We start from the raw sequence: 17,533 nt of genomic DNA on the forward strand, positions 1-17,533 counted from the left end.
CTTTGAAAACGTAAATCGGTTTTAAAATCTTGTGCAATTTCACGTACTAAACGTTGGAATGGTAATTTACGAATTAACAATTCAGTACTTTTTTGATAACGACGAATTTCTCGTAAAGCTACTGTACCAGGACGATATCTGTGTGGTTTTTTTACTCCACCAGTTGCTGGTGCACTTTTACGTGCAGCTTTCGTTGCTAATTGTTTTCTTGGTGCTTTACCACCAGTTGATTTACGTGCAGTTTGCTTGGTTCTAGCCATTTTCAAATAATAATGTTTTTACAAAAAAACACACAATTTTAAAAATTATATTCGACAATTTGATACTACAAAGTCAAATGTTTAAATGCGAAATAAATGTGTTGTATTTATATTTATATGAAATTTCAAAATTTTTGTTGTCATATCCTATTGGATAGCTATCAGAGTATGGACTAATCAAATTGTATAGGCGTGGCTTAAAAAATCTTTAATGCTTTATATAAAAAGGCACAATTGTACCGGCGCTCACATACATTACAATACTTGTGAGGTTAACACACGTGTTATCCGTTCGTTAAAATATTGTAAATAATTTTTTATTAAAATGACTGGCAGAGGAAAAGGTGGAAAGGGTCTTGGAAAAGGGGGTGCAAAACGTCATAGAAAAGTTTTGCGTGATAATATCCAAGGTATTACAAAACCTGCAATTCGTCGTTTAGCACGACGAGGTGGAGTAAAACGTATCTCTGGTTTAATTTATGAAGAAACACGTGGTGTACTTAAAGTATTCCTTGAAAATGTTATTCGGGATGCTGTTACATATACTGAACACGCAAAACGTAAAACAGTTACAGCTATGGATGTTGTATATGCATTAAAACGACAAGGTCGTACTTTGTATGGTTTTGGAGGTTAAGAAAATATAATAATTTACTTAAAATATTTAGTAAATTTATTAAAGAATATTTAATACATCCGATAAATTTAAACAGGCTTTCCTTTTTGGGAAGCCACTAATTTTATTTATATAAGAGTAAATAAATTTGTTAATAAATATAACATATTATATAATTTGTTTACAACAAATTATTTTGTTTATAACATACATTACCAAATATTTTTATTTTTTTTTTTTATTGTAATATATCTGCAATAATAAATTATAATTTGTATATTATCTATTTTATTTTACAATAACTTATTGAATTTTTGAAAAAATTTTATTATAAATTAATATACTATTATATTTTTTATATATACAAGTTAAGAGTAACAAGTATCGATAGGAGATTATCGAATTTATAACTAATAAAACATTTCGCCTTAATCAAAGAAAATAAAGATTTTGCTATACCATTTTTTATACTTTCAATAAATAATTTATTATTAAATTTTTATTATTTCATTTATTTTTTAAAATTATTAAAAATATTTTTCTAATAATTATAAGCGTACATAAACAAGTAGTAAATGTAAAATGAAAATAATAAAGGTAATGTAATGCAAATGCATTACATTGATTTACGATATATATTCCGCGATATCCTTTATTATATTTAAAATTAATAATATTGATATACTAATAATAGATATATTCAAGCTATTAATATATAAAATTTTATATTAAATATGATATTAATAATTGTTTATTTAATTTTTTTGTATATATAAAAATAATTTACTCTTATTTAAAAAATTTGATGGCTCTCTTAAAAAGAGAGCCGTTTTTATATGTTGATGTATTTTTATGTTATCAATTAAATAATATTTTCGATTTATTTATTTTGAACTTGTATATTTTGTAACAGCTTTAGTACCTTCACTAACAGCGTGCTTTGCCAATTCACCAGGTAATAATAATCGAACTGCGGTTTGAATTTCCCGACTTGTGATTGTTGAACGTTTATTATAATGTGCTAAACGTGATGCTTCAGCAGCAATACGTTCAAAAATATCATTAACAAAACTGTTCATGATACTCATAGCTTTACTAGAGATACCAGTATCAGGATGCACTTGTTTTAATACTTTGTAAATGTAAATTGCATATGATTCCTTGCGCTTCCTCTTCTTTTTCTTATCACTCTTTGATATATTTTTTTGAGCTTTGCCAGCTTTTTTTGCTGCTTTTCCACTTGTTTTTGGTGGCATTGTTACAAACAATTAATATACACAGATAGTTACAGAACACCAGTCAGTATATGTATGAGCGTGTCGTGTATACAACTAGCGTATTATATACGCGAAGATGGATATAACAATAAAAATGAATACTACTCTCTGATTGGCTGAAAATAATACTATAAGGTGATTGGTTTATTTTTAAAGTTTTATATTTTATAAATATTATAAATTAAAATACCCAAATAACATTTTAAACATTTATGTTACAATCCCCGTAACGTACACATCTGTGTGATTATATTTACAAAAAAAAATATTAATTAAATAAATTTATTCGCTATGTCTGGACGAGGTAAAGGTGGTAAAGTAAAGGGAAAGGCAAAGTCAAGATCAAGCCGAGCAGGATTACAATTTCCTGTTGGAAGAATTCACAGATTATTACGAAAAGGAAATTATGCTGAACGAGTAGGTGCTGGTGCCCCAGTATATTTGGCTGCTGTTATGGAATATTTGGCTGCAGAAGTTCTCGAGTTAGCTGGTAATGCTGCCCGTGATAACAAAAAAACACGTATCATTCCACGTCATTTACAATTGGCAATTCGTAATGATGAAGAATTAAATAAATTATTATCTGGTGTAACAATTGCTCAAGGTGGTGTATTACCAAACATTCAAGCAGTGTTATTACCAAAGAAAACTGAAAAGAAAGCATAAATTAAAAACATTGCATTAATTTTTATAATAATAATACATCGATCATAGGCCTTTTAATAAAAGGCCACAAATTTATTTAAAATAAGAGTAAAAATTATTTTTATAAATAATATATTATAATATTTTTTTAAAGAATCAATTTAAATAATTATAAATTAATGATTCTTTTTTTTTTTTTTCTTTTTTATATGTTATTATGGAAATAATTCATCATATTATGATGACATTTAGGTAACATATTATAAGAATATTCATAAAATATTATCAAAATAATATTGTATTATGATGATATTTAGACAAAATATTATAAGAATATACACAAAATATTATCAAAATAATATCATTAGATAACAAAACTGTTCATGATACTCATACCTTTACTAGAGATAAAAGTATCAGGATGCACTTGTATTAATACATATTATCACAACATCACAAAATATTTTTTAAAAGGAAAAATTTTTTAAAAATTATTATAAAATTTGATTGAATTAAATTTCAATTTATTTTTTTAATAATTAAAGAAAAAAAAAAGCATATAAACTTTCTATTGAAAATGTTATTTTCAACTAGATGGCCAAGTGAACTTTGTTACACAAACAATATATGACGTATTCGTTATTTAAATAATCAGTATCCTTTGATATTATATCAATACGTTACTCTCTTCTTTTGATACATATTAATAAAATTTCAATTTATAAGATTTTATGTCAATTATATAAATAATATTATAAATTTTCTAAATACATAAGTTAAGTAACAAAAAATTTGAATAACAAGATAAATTTATATATTATGTTTTAATACTCGATACTATAATATATCGCATCCGTTACCAATTATTCGGTATCCTTTGATTTATACACAGAATGAACCAAAAATATGTATCAAATTTATTTTATTTATTTATATATTTAATATTATTATTATTATTTTATATTACAAAGTTTCTTAACGAAGCTTACAATGATTTCTCATATCGTACTTAACAAAATTATTTAGATCATATAAAATTTAAATTGTTAAAAAATTTTTATATTTATTATTATTATTTATTTTTATTAAAATTACATAACATAAAATTAATAATATTTTAATAATTATATAAATTAATTCTTATTTAAAATAATCTTATATTAATCTCAACAAATACTCTAATAATATATTTTGTCATAAATTTTTTTATATTTAAAATAAATATTATAATATATAAATACTTATATCAGTATAAAATTTCTTTATATAATTATGAAAAAATTAATTTAATAGTTAATTATTGATATTAATGCATAAATAAAAGTATTTTCTAATGAAATATATTTTGTCAATGTTCGATTAACACATTTCATAATAATACGTTTTCATTATTGACAAAAAAAGTTTTTCTAAAAATGAAATCTTATACTATAATATATATATTTATATATTAAATTTTTTAATTATTTATATACTAATAATTTATAATAAATCGATATTAAATAAAAAATAAAAATATATACTTTTTAAGTTTACCTTAAAAATATTATTGTTTTGTATGATTGAAATAATTAATATTAAACTATGTTTATTAATAATTGTTAATAAAAAAATTAAATATATTTTAATTTATAAAATAAATATTATTATTAAATTTATAATTTATTATTTTATATATTATAGAAATTGAAAAAATAAATCATGTTTACTACGACAGTAAATTAGAAATACTATTTAATTTTTATGTGTTTTCTACATGGTACTTTGACTTACATAGGGACTTATATTATTGTGAATAATGATATAATTGAAAACCTTTATTTTTTATTTGATAGAATTATTATATTTTATCATTTAAATATTTATAATAAATACATTATTTTTATAAAGTAAAAAATATGGCCGAAGAAAATTCTACAGCTGTTGCAGCAACTGCGGTTACTGCTGCTTCTACAACACCAACAAAAAAAGCAACAGCTTCTGGTGCTAAACGTACAAAACAACATTCAAAACCAACACATCCACGTACATCAGAAATGGTTGTTAACGCAATTAAAAATTTAAAAGAACGTGGTGGTTCATCATTACAAGCAATTAAAAAATATTTAGCTGCAAATTATAAAGTGGATTCTGATAAAATTTCACCATTTATTAAAAAATATTTAAAAGCTGCTGTAACTGAGGGAGCCTTGGTACAAACTAAAGGTAAAGGTGCATCTGGTTCATTCAAATTGGCTGCTTCCGCTTCATCTAATTCTTCAGCTAAATCAAAAGTATCCAAAAAAGAAAGTGGAGCAAAAGGTTCAGCAAAGAGTGCTAAAAGTAAACGGGCACCAAAAGAAAAGAAAGCCACAACTACATCATTGGCAGCCAAAAAGCCTAAAGCAAAAAAAGCGACTCCATCATCATCAACTGCTGCTAAAAAAGTTACTGCAAAATCATCAGCGGCATCAAAAAAAGCACCAGTTAAAGCAAAACCAGCAAAAAGTACAAAATCCGCTGCCAAAAGTAGCCCTGCTCGTAAACCGAAAGCACCAAAAGCTAAGAAAGCTTCTGTTGCCAAATCATCTCCTACAAAAATTAAAAAAGCAGCACCAAAAAAGAAATGATCTGTTACTTTAATAATATATTGAAATATTTCATTATTTTTGCTAAAAAATGAAAATAACATAGGCCTTAATACAGGCCACAAATTAATATTTGATAAGAGTAAATTATTTTTTGTATAAATATTTTATAAAATAATAGTTTAGAAACATTTGCCACAGTCAGCACCACGGATGGGTGGCCACTTGAGAATACTGTGTGCGGTTGCATTTTTATTTAAAATATATGGTATAATAAATAAGTATATATTTAAATTGATTACTTCATTGAAAATTTTAATAATATACTTTAATATTAATGATATTTATGAAAAATATATATTTGTAAAAATTTTCATTTATTACTGGCAACAGCCATACCACGTTGAAAACACCGGTTCTCGTCCGATCACCGAAGTTAAGCAACATTGGGCACAGTCAGTACTTGGATGGGTGACCGCTTGGGAACACTGTGTGCGGTTGCCTTTTTATATTAAAAATATAAATTATTTTTCTTCTTTTCTTTTTTTTTACACACCATATATAAATATATGTTATTTAGAAATGTAAACCTTTTATATTATTCATCAACAAATAAATATTATTTTTTGTATAAAATTTTATTGCATTTATAACTCATATCATGGTTACTTTAAAGCGAGAAGTTTTTTTAATATTTCAAATGAATATAAAATAATATAAATTTTATGAAATTTATTTATTTTTAGAAATAGCAATCGCTTATAATTATAACAAAATTTTAATAATGTTTAATTTTATTTCAATAATTTATATTTATATATATATATATATATATATATATATATATATATATATATTTTTTAATAAAAATAATATACTCTTATTTAATAATATATGTTGGTCCTATATATAGGACCGAAAATATTTCTTATTTGTTTTTTTTTTTTTAAATTGTCATTTAAAACGCTTATGCACGTTCTCCACGAATACGTCTTGCCAATTGTATATCCTTAGGCATAATTGTAACACGCTTTGCATGAATTGCGCATAAATTGGTATCTTCAAATAAACCTACTAAATAGGCTTCACTAGCTTCTTGTAATGCCATAACAGCTGAACTTTGAAAACGTAAATCGGTTTTAAAATCTTGTGCAATTTCACGTACTAAACGTTGGAATGGTAATTTACGAATTAACAATTCAGTACTTTTTTGATAACGACGAATTTCTCGTAAAGCTACTGTACCAGGACGATATCTGTGTGGTTTTTTTACTCCACCAGTTGCTGGTGCACTTTTACGTGCAGCTTTCGTTGCTAATTGTTTTCTTGGTGCTTTACCACCAGTTGATTTACGTGCAGTTTGCTTGGTTCTAGCCATTTTCAAATAATAATGTTTTTACAAAAAAACACACAATTTTAAAAATTATATTCGACAATTTGATACTACAAAGTCAAATGTTTAAATGCGAAATAAATGTGTTGTATTTATATTTATATGAAATTTCAAAATTTTTGTTGTCATATCCTATTGGATAGCTATCAGAGTATGGACTAATCAAATTGTATAGGCGTGGCTTAAAAAATCTTTAATGCTTTATATAAAAAGGCACAATTGTACCGGCGCTCACATACATTACAATACTTGTGAGGTTAACACACGTGTTATCCGTTCGTTAAAATATTGTAAATAATTTTTTATTAAAATGACTGGCAGAGGAAAAGGTGGAAAGGGTCTTGGAAAAGGGGGTGCAAAACGTCATAGAAAAGTTTTGCGTGATAATATCCAAGGTATTACAAAACCTGCAATTCGTCGTTTAGCACGACGAGGTGGAGTAAAACGTATCTCTGGTTTAATTTATGAAGAAACACGTGGTGTACTTAAAGTATTCCTTGAAAATGTTATTCGGGATGCTGTTACATATACTGAACACGCAAAACGTAAAACAGTTACAGCTATGGATGTTGTATATGCATTAAAACGACAAGGTCGTACTTTGTATGGTTTTGGAGGTTAAGAAAATATAATAATTTACTTAAAATATTTAGTAAATTTATTAAAGAATATTTAATACATCCGATAAATTTAAACAGGCTTTCCTTTTTGGGAAGCCACTAATTTTATTTATATAAGAGTAAATAAATTTGTTAATAAATATAACATATTATATAATTTGTTTACAACAAATTATTTTGTTTATAACATACATTACCAAATATTTTTATTTTTTTTTTTTATTGTAATATATCTGCAATAATAAATTATAATTTGTATATTATCTATTTTATTTTACAATAACTTATTGAATTTTTGAAAAAATTTTATTATAAATTAATATACTATTATATTTTTTATATATACAAGTTAAGAGTAACAAGTATCGATAGGAGATTATCGAATTTATAACTAATAAAACATTTCGCCTTAATCAAAGAAAATAAAGATTTTGCTATACCATTTTTTATACTTTCAATAAATAATTTATTATTAAATTTTTATTATTTCATTTATTTTTTAAAATTATTAAAAATATTTTTCTAATAATTATAAGCGTACATAAACAAGTAGTAAATGTAAAATGAAAATAATAAAGGTAATGTAATGCATTTGCATTACACTGATTTACGATATATATTCCGCGATATCCTTTATTATATTTAAAATTAATAATATTGATATACTAATAATAGATATATTCAAGCTATTAATATATAAAATTTTATATTAAATATGATATTAATAATTGTTTATTTAATTTTTTTGTATATATAAAAATAATTTACTCTTATTTAAAAAATTTGATGGCTCTCTTAAAAAGAGAGCCGTTTTTATATGTTGATGTATTTTTATGTTATCAATTAAATAATATTTTCGATTTATTTATTTTGAACTTGTATATTTTGTAACAGCTTTAGTACCTTCACTAACAGCGTGCTTTGCCAATTCACCAGGTAATAATAATCGAACTGCGGTTTGAATTTCCCGACTTGTGATTGTTGAACGTTTATTATAATGTGCTAAACGTGATGCTTCAGCAGCAATACGTTCAAAAATATCATTAACAAAACTGTTCATGATACTCATAGTTTTACTAGAGATACCAGTATCAGGATGCACTTGTTTTAATACTTTGTAAATGTAAATTGCATATGATTCCTTGCGCTTCCTCTTCTTTTTCTTATCACTCTTTGATATATTTTTTTGAGCTTTGCCAGCTTTTTTTGCTGCTTTTCCACTTGTTTTTGGTGGCATTGTTACAAACAATTAATATACACAGATAGTTACAGAACACCAGTCAGTATATGTATGAGCGTGTCGTGTATACAACTAGCGTATTATATACGCGAAGATGGATATAACAATAAAAATGAATACTACTCTCTGATTGGCTGAAAATAATACTATAAGGTGATTGGTTTATTTTTAAAGTTTTATATTTTATAAATATTATAAATTAAAATACCCAAATAACATTTTAAACATTTATGTTACAATCCCCGTAACGTACACATCTGTGTGATTATATTTACAAAAAAAAATATTAATTAAATAAATTTATTCGCTATGTCTGGACGAGGTAAAGGTGGTAAAGTAAAGGGAAAGGCAAAGTCAAGATCAAGCCGAGCAGGATTACAATTTCCTGTTGGAAGAATTCACAGATTATTACGAAAAGGAAATTATGCTGAACGAGTAGGTGCTGGTGCCCCAGTATATTTGGCTGCTGTTATGGAATATTTGGCTGCAGAAGTTCTCGAGTTAGCTGGTAATGCTGCCCGTGATAACAAAAAAACACGTATCATTCCACGTCATTTACAATTGGCAATTCGTAATGATGAAGAATTAAATAAATTATTATCTGGTGTAACAATTGCTCAAGGTGGTGTATTACCAAACATTCAAGCAGTGTTATTACCAAAGAAAACTGAAAAGAAAGCATAAATTAAAAACATTGCATTAATTTTTATAATAATAATACATCGATCATAGGCCTTTTAATAAAAGGCCACAAATTTATTTAAAATAAGAGTAAAAATTATTTTTATAAATAATATATTATAATATTTTTTTAAAGAATCAATTTAAATAATTATAAATTAATGATTCTTTTTTTTTTTTTTCTTTTTTATATGTTATTATGGAAATAATTCATCATATTATGATGACATTTAGGTAACATATTATAAGAATATTCATAAAATATTATCAAAATAATATTGTATTATGATGATATTTAGACAAAATATTATAAGAATATACACAAAATATTATCAAAATAATATCATTAGATAACAAAACTGTTCATGATACTCATACCTTTACTAGAGATAAAAGTATCAGGATGCACTTGTATTAATACATATTATCACAACATCACAAAATATTTTTTAAAAGGAAAAATTTTTTAAAAATTATTATAAAATTTGATTGAATTAAATTTCAATTTATTTTTTTAATAATTAAAGAAAAAAAAAAGCATATAAACTTTCTATTGAAAATGTTATTTTCAACTAGATGGCCAAGTGAACTTTGTTACACAAACAATATATGACGTATTCGTTATTTAAATAATCAGTATCCTTTGATATTATATCAATACGTTACTCTCTTCTTTTGATACATATTAATAAAATTTCAATTTATAAGATTTTATGTCAATTATATAAATAATATTATAAATTTTCTAAATACATAAGTTAAGTAACAAAAAATTTGAATAACAAGATAAATTTATATATTATGTTTTAATACTCGATACTATAATATATCGCATCCGTTACCAATTATTCGGTATCCTTTGATTTATACACAGAATGAACCAAAAATATGTATCAAATTTATTTTATTTATTTATATATTTAATATTATTATTATTATTTTATATTACAAAGTTTCTTAACGAAGCTTACAATGATTTCTCATATCGTACTTAACAAAATTATTTAGATCATATAAAATTTAAATTGTTAAAAAATTTTTATATTTATTATTATTATTTATTTTTATTAAAATTACATAACATAAAATTAATAATATTTTAATAATTATATAAATTAATTCTTATTTAAAATAATCTTATATTAATCTCAACAAATACTCTAATAATATATTTTGTCATAAATTTTTTTATATTTAAAATAAATATTATAATATATAAATACTTATATCAGTATAAAATTTCTTTATATAATTATGAAAAAATTAATTTAATAGTTAATTATTGATATTAATGCATAAATAAAAGTATTTTCTAATGAAATATATTTTGTCAATGTTCGATTAACACATTTCATAATAATACGTTTTCATTATTGACAAAAAAAGTTTTTCTAAAAATGAAATCTTATACTATAATATATATATTTATATATTAAATTTTTTAATTATTTATATACTAATAATTTATAATAAATCGATATTAAATAAAAAATAAAAATATATACTTTTTAAGTTTACCTTAAAAATATTATTGTTTTGTATGATTGAAATAATTAATATTAAACTATGTTTATTAATAATTGTTAATAAAAAAATTAAATATATTTTAATTTATAAAATAAATATTATTATTAAATTTATAATTTATTATTTTATATATTATAGAAATTGAAAAAATAAATCATGTTTACTACGACAGTAAATTAGAAATACTATTTAATTTTTATGTGTTTTCTACATGGTACTTTGACTTACATAGGGACTTATATTATTGTGAATAATGATATAATTGAAAACCTTTATTTTTTATTTGATAGAATTATTATATTTTATCATTTAAATATTTATAATAAATACATTATTTTTATAAAGTAAAAAATATGGCCGAAGAAAATTCTACAGCTGTTGCAGCAACTGCGGTTACTGCTGCTTCTACAACACCAACAAAAAAAGCAACAGCTTCTGGTGCTAAACGTACAAAACAACATTCAAAACCAACACATCCACGTACATCAGAAATGGTTGTTAACGCAATTAAAAATTTAAAAGAACGTGGTGGTTCATCATTACAAGCAATTAAAAAATATTTAGCTGCAAATTATAAAGTGGATTCTGATAAAATTTCACCATTTATTAAAAAATATTTAAAAGCTGCTGTAACTGAGGGAGCCTTGGTACAAACTAAAGGTAAAGGTGCATCTGGTTCATTCAAATTGGCTGCTTCCGCTTCATCTAATTCTTCAGCTAAATCAAAAGTATCCAAAAAAGAAAGTGGAGCAAAAGGTTCAGCAAAGAGTGCTAAAAGTAAACGGGCACCAAAAGAAAAGAAAGCCACAACTACATCATTGGCAGCCAAAAAGCCTAAAGCAAAAAAAGCGACTCCATCATCATCAACTGCTGCTAAAAAAGTTACTGCAAAATCATCAGCGGCATCAAAAAAAGCACCAGTTAAAGCAAAACCAGCAAAAAGTACAAAATCCGCTGCCAAAAGTAGCCCTGCTCGTAAACCGAAAGCACCAAAAGCTAAGAAAGCTTCTGTTGCCAAATCATCTCCTACAAAAATTAAAAAAGCAGCACCAAAAAAGAAATGATCTGTTACTTTAATAATATATTGAAATATTTCATTATTTTTGCTAAAAAATGAAAATAACATAGGCCTTAATACAGGCCACAAATTAATATTTGATAAGAGTAAATTATTTTTTGTATAAATATTTTATAAAATAATAGTTTAGAAACATTTGCCACAGTCAGTACCACGGATGGGTGGCCACTTGAGAATACTGTGTGCGGTTGCATTTTTATTTAAAATATATGGTATAATAAATAAGTATATATTTAAATTGATTACTTCATTGAAAATTTTAATAATATACTTTAATATTAATGATATTTATGAAAAATATATATTTGTAAAAATTTTCATTTATTACTGGCAACAGCCATACCACGTTGAAAACACCGGTTCTCGTCCGATCACCGAAGTTAAGCAACATTGGGCACAGTCAGTACTTGGATGGGTGACCGCTTGGGAACACTGTGTGCGGTTGCCTTTTTATATTAAAAATATAAATTATTTTTCTTCTTTTCTTTTTTTTTACACACCATATATAAATATATGTTATTTAGAAATGTAAACCTTTTATATTATTCATCAACAAATAAATATTATTTTTTGTATAAAATTTTATTGCATTTATAACTCATATCATGGTTACTTTAAAGCGAGAAGTTTTTTTAATATTTCAAATGAATATAAAATAATATAAATTTTATGAAATTTATTTATTTTTAGAAATAGCAATCGCTTATAATTATAACAAAATTTTAATAATGTTTAATTTTATTTCAATAATTTATATTTATATATATATATATATATATATATATATATATATATATTTTTTAATAAAAATAATATACTCTTATTTAATAATATATGTTGGTCCTATATATAGGACCGAAAATATTTCTTATTTGTTTTTTTTTTTTTAAATTGTCATTTAAAACGCTTATGCACGTTCTCCACGAATACGTCTTGCCAATTGTATATCCTTAGGCATAATTGTAACACGCTTTGCATGAATTGCGCATAAATTGGTATCTTCAAATAAACCTACTAAATAGGCTTCACTAGCTTCTTGTAATGCCATAACAGCTGAACTTTGAAAACGTAAATCGGTTTTAAAATCTTGTGCAATTTCACGTACTAAACGTTGGAATGGTAATTTACGAATTAACAATTCAGTACTTTTTTGATAACGACGAATTTCTCGTAAAGCTACTGTACCAGGACGATATCTGTGTGGTTTTTTTACTCCACCAGTTGCTGGTGCACTTTTACGTGCAGCTTTCGTTGCTAATTGTTTTCTTGGTGCTTTACCACCAGTTGATTTACGTGCAGTTTGCTTGGTTCTAGCCATTTTCAAATAATAATGTTTTTACAAAAAAACACACAATTTTAAAAATTATATTCGACAATTTGATACTACAAAGTCAAATGTTTAAATGCGAAATAAATGTGTTGTATTTATATTTATATGAAATTTCAAAATTTTTGTTGTCATATCCTATTGGATAGCTATCAGAGTATGGACTAATCAAATTGTATAGGCGTGGCTTAAAAAATCTTTAATGCTTTATATAAAAAGGCACAATTGTACCGGCGCTCACATACATTACAATACTTGTGAGGTTAACACACGTGTTATCCGTTCGTTAAAATATTGTAAATAATTTTTTATTAAAATGACTGGCAGAGGAAAAGGTGGAAAGGGTCTTGGAAAAGGGGGTGCAAAACGTCATAGAAAAGTTTTGCGTGATAATATCCAAGGTATTACAAAACCTGCAATTCGTCGTTTAGCACGACGAGGTGGAGTAAAACGTATCTCTGGTTTAATTTATGAAGAAACACGTGGTGTACTTAAAGTATTCCTTGAAAATGTTATTCGGGATGCTGTTACATATACTGAACACGCAAAACGTAAAACAGTTACAGCTATGGATGTTGTATATGCATTAAAACGACAAGGTCGTACTTTGTATGGTTTTGGAGGTTAAGAAAATATAATAATTTACTTAAAATATTTAGTAAATTTATTAAAGAATATTTAATACATCCGATAAATTTAAACAGGCTTTCCTTTTTGGGAAGCCACTAATTTTATTTATATAAGAGTAAATAAATTTGTTAATAAATATAACATATTATATAATTTGTTTACAACAAATTATTTTGTTTATAACATACATTACCAAATATTTTTATTTTTTTTTTTTATTGTAATATATCTGCAATAATAAATTATAATTTGTATATTATCTATTTTATTTTACAATAACTTATTGAATTTTTGAAAAAATTTTATTATAAATTAATATACTATTATATTTTTTATATATACAAGTTAAGAGTAACAAGTATCGATAGGAGATTATCGAATTTATAACTAATAAAACATTTCGCCTTAATCAAAGAAAATAAAGATTTTGCTATACCATTTTTTATACTTTCAATAAATAATTTATTATTAAATTTTTATTATTTCATTTATTTTTTAAAATTATTAAAAATATTTTTCTAATAATTATAAGCGTACATAAACAAGTAGTAAATGTAAAATGAAAATAATAAAGGTAATGTAATGCATTTGCATTACACTGATTTACGATATATATTCCGCGATATCCTTTATTATATTTAAAATTAATAATATTGATATACTAATAATAGATATATTCAAGCTATTAATATATAAAATTTTATATTAAATATGATATTAATAATTGTTTATTTAATTTTTTTGTATATATAAAAATAATTTACTCTTATTTAAAAAATTTGATGGCTCTCTTAAAAAGAGAGCCGTTTTTATATGTTGATGTATTTTTATGTTATCAATTAAATAATATTTTCGATTTATTTATTTTGAACTTGTATATTTTGTAACAGCTTTAGTACCTTCACTAACAGCGTGCTTTGCCAATTCACCAGGTAATAATAATCGAACTGCGGTTTGAATTTCCCGACTTGTGATTGTTGAACGTTTATTATAATGTGCTAAACGTGATGCTTCAGCAGCAATACGTTCAAAAATATCATTAACAAAACTGTTCATGATACTCATAGCTTTACTAGAGATACCAGTATCAGGATGCACTTGTTTTAATACTTTGTAAATGTAAATTGCATATGATTCCTTGCGCTTCCTCTTCTTTTTCTTATCACTCTTTGATATATTTTTTTGAGCTTTGCCAGCTTTTTTTGCTGCTTTTCCACTTGTTTTTGGTGGCATTGTTACAAACAATTAATATACACAGATAGTTACAGAACACCAGTCAGTATATGTATGAGCGTGTCGTGTATACAACTAGCGTATTATATACGCGAAGATGGATATAACAATAAAAATGAATACTACTCTCTGATTGGCTGAAAATAATACTATAAGGTGATTGGTTTATTTTTAAAGTTTTATATTTTATAAATATTATAAATTAAAATACCCAAATAACATTTTAAACATTTATGTTACAATCCCCGTAACGTACACATCTGTGTGATTATATTTACAAAAAAAAATATTAATTAAATAAATTTATTCGCTATGTCTGGACGAGGTAAAGGTGGTAAAGTAAAGGGAAAGGCAAAGTCAAGATCAAGCCGAGCAGGATTACAATTTCCTGTTGGAAGAATTCACAGATTATTACGAAAAGGAAATTATGCTGAACGAGTAGGTGCTGGTGCCCCAGTATATTTGGCTGCTGTTATGGAATATTTGGCTGCAGAAGTTCTCGAGTTAGCTGGTAATGCTGCCCGTGATAACAAAAAAACACGTATCATTCCACGTCATTTACAATTGGCAATTCGTAATGATGAAGAATTAAATAAATTATTATCTGGTGTAACAATTGCTCAAGGTGGTGTATTACCAAACATTCAAGCAGTGTTATTACCAAAGAAAACTGAAAAGAAAGCATAAATTAAAAACATTGCATTAATTTTTATAATAATAATACATCGATCATAGGCCTTTTAATAAAAGGCCACAAATTTATTTAAAATAAGAGTAAAAATTATTTTTATAAATAATATATTATAATATTTTTTTAAAGAATCAATTTAAATAATTATAAATTAATGATTCTTTTTTTTTTTTTTTCTTTTTTATATGTTATTATGGAAATAATTCATCATATTATGATGACATTTAGGTAACATATTATAAGAATATTCATAAAATATTATCAAAATAATATTGTATTATGATGATATTTAGACAAAATATTATAAGAATATACACAAAATATTATCAAAATAATATCATTAGATAACAAAACTGTTCATGATACTCATACCTTTACTAGAGATAAAAGTATCAGGATGCACTTGTATTAATACATATTATCACAACATCACAAAATATTTTTTAAAAGGAAAAATTTTTTAAAAATTATTATAAAATTTGATTGAATTAAATTTCAATTTATTTTTTTAATAATTAAAGAAAAAAAAAAGCATATAAACTTTCTATTGAAAATGTTATTTTCAACTAGATGGCCAAGTGAACTTTGTTACACAAACAATATATGACGTATTCGTTATTTAAATAATCAGTATCCTTTGATATTATATCAATACGTTACTCTCTTCTTTTGATACATATTAATAAAATTTCAATTTATAAGATTTTATGTCAATTATATAAATAATATTATAAATTTTCTAAATACATAAGTTAAGTAACAAAAAATTTGAATAACAAGATAAATTTATATATTATGTTTTAATACTCGATACTATAATATATCGCATCCGTTACCAATTATTCGGTATCCTTTGATTTATACACAGAATGAACCAAAAATATGTATCAAATTTATTTTATTTATTTATATATTTAATATTATTATTATTATTTTATATTACAAAGTTTCTTAACGAAGCTTACAATGATTTCTCATATCGTACTTAACAAAATTATTTAGATCATATAAAATTTAAATTGTTAAAAAATTTTTATATTTATTATTATTATTTATTTTTATTAAAATTACATAACATAAAATTAATAATATTTTAATAATTATATAAATTAATTCTTATTTAAAATAATCTTATATTAATCTCAACAAATACTCTAATAATATATTTTGTCATAAATTTTTTTTATATTTAAAATAAATATTATAATATATAAATACTTATATCAGTATAAAATTTCTTTATATAATTATGAAAAAATTAATTTAATAGTTAATTATTGATATTAATGCATAAATAAAAGTATTTTCTAATGAAATATATTTTGTCAATGTTCGATTAACACATTTCATAATAATACGTTTTCATTATTGACAAAAAAAGTTTTTCTAAAAATGAAATCTTATACTATAATATATATATTTATATATTAAATTTTTTAATTATTTATATACTAATAATTTATAATAAATCGATATTAAATAAAAAATAAAAATATATACTTTTTAAGTTTACCTTAAAAATATTATTGTTTTGTATGATTGAAATAATTAATATTAAACTATGTTTATTAATAATTGTTAATAAAAAAATTAAATATATTTTAATTTATAAAATAAATATTATTATTAAATTTATAATTTATTATTTTATATATTATAGAAATTGAAAAAATAAATCATGTTTACTACGACAGTAAATTAGAAATACTATTTAATTTTTATGTGTTTTCTACATGGTACTTTGACTT

The 17,533-nt window shown here is 23.6% G+C and overlaps 2 non-coding genes across 2 annotated transcripts; both read left to right on the forward strand.

The window, feature by feature from the left end:
• Nucleotides 1-5,750: 5,750 nt before the first annotated feature.
• Nucleotides 5,751-5,869, forward strand: LOC123303506. Its single transcript, XR_006535623.1, has one exon. It is a non-coding gene; the product is annotated as a 5S ribosomal RNA (ribosomal RNA).
• Nucleotides 5,870-12,233: 6,364 nt separating this feature from the next.
• LOC123303507 lies at nt 12,234-12,352 on the forward strand. Its single transcript, XR_006535624.1, has one exon. It is a non-coding gene; the product is annotated as a 5S ribosomal RNA (ribosomal RNA).
• Nucleotides 12,353-17,533: the final 5,181 nt, after the last annotated feature.

This window comes from Chrysoperla carnea (assembly GCF_905475395.1).
Source record: "Chrysoperla carnea chromosome X unlocalized genomic scaffold, inChrCarn1.1 SUPER_X_unloc_1, whole genome shotgun sequence".
Taxonomy (NCBI): domain Eukaryota; kingdom Metazoa; phylum Arthropoda; class Insecta; order Neuroptera; family Chrysopidae; genus Chrysoperla; species Chrysoperla carnea.